This window comes from Peromyscus leucopus, chromosome 15, assembly GCF_004664715.2.
Source record: "Peromyscus leucopus breed LL Stock chromosome 15, UCI_PerLeu_2.1, whole genome shotgun sequence".
Classification (NCBI taxonomy): domain Eukaryota; kingdom Metazoa; phylum Chordata; class Mammalia; order Rodentia; family Cricetidae; genus Peromyscus; species Peromyscus leucopus.
The window spans coordinates 35774182-35775371 of record NC_051076.1 but is presented as its reverse complement, the minus strand read 5'-3'; the positions used below and the strand labels follow the sequence as shown (position 1 = coordinate 35775371).

The window sequence follows — 1190 nt, the reverse complement described above, 5'->3', positions numbered from 1 at the left end:
CCTGGAGTCACTTCCCTAAACAACTTGTCTCAGTTTCTGCTTAATATGGGCAATTTACAACAAAAAATGTCATAATTCTGCAATTTTAGTTTATCCTCTGCCTCAGCCCCCTGCCATTTTCTCCTCTACAAATATTTTCCTGTTTGCACATTTCCCCTCTTTATCACCCTAAGATTCCCTATGTCCTTTCTTGGGTTTGCAAGGAGATGTTGCCAGTCAAATAGGATTAAAGTCTCAATGATGATGTCATGGTTTTCCTTCCTTTGCATCCTGGAACTCGACCTCCCTACACCTATTCACAGATTATCTCCACTTTGGTGCCCCATTTTTCCGAATTTCCTCATTTTTAAAAATGGCGTAGAGTATGTTCCCCATGTGACTTTTGTGTCTGTCGTTTTGTTTTGTGACTCTTGACTAGTTATTGCTTCACTTCCATGTTGTTCCAGCATTGGCTTGATTGGATGTGTTGGTCAACAATACCAAATATGGAGGAGGGTGGAGAGAACAAAGGATACAGTCTATGCTTTAGAGTCCACAGGATGTCTTTCCTTGGATAGCATCTCAGCACTGATTTCATTGTCAGATGGACCATATATAGGAGCCCCAATAAAGCTATGCACATTTCTGGGTGTGTAGTGTACCTATAATTTCTAATTATATTCATTTCTCCTCATATTCATCTAAAAATAAACTCTCTTATACTTACCTGGCAGGGGAGATAACCAGGTACCTGGGGCATGGTGACTCTTCCAAGTTCTCCAAATATGGTAAAAATCAACTGCATACTTTGTGGCAATGAGGATCAGGGCTTTGCTTTTTTAAAAAAAAAAATAAATAAAAGAGAAAAAAAGAAAGAAAGCCAGGAATCTGGATCATAAACAGGAGCTACTTCTCTTGATTTGTTGTTGTTTGCTATTGTTGTTTTGTTTTGTTTGTTTGTCTGAAATATCTTCAGTTCTCAAGTTTCCAAGGCCGGGACTAACCCCTAGAGCTCCTTGCATTAATTAGAGGCCATGTAGGGCTTTAGTTTCCCCACACAGTCCCTAACCACTGATAGCCGCAATGTCTGTGAACTTGCTAGAGCACTGATGGGCAAGGCACTGTTGTGGGCGATTGTGGGGCAAGTCTGCAGCCGGAGCCGGAGGGGGACTTCTGGGGATGCCGAAAGCCCGAGATGTGACAATGCAGGA

The 1190-nt window shown here is 41.8% G+C and overlaps 1 pseudogene; it reads left to right on the top strand.

The window, feature by feature from the left end:
* Positions 1-698: 698 nt before the first annotated feature.
* Positions 699-820, top strand: LOC114690042 (annotated as a pseudogene).
* Positions 821-1190: the final 370 nt, after the last annotated feature.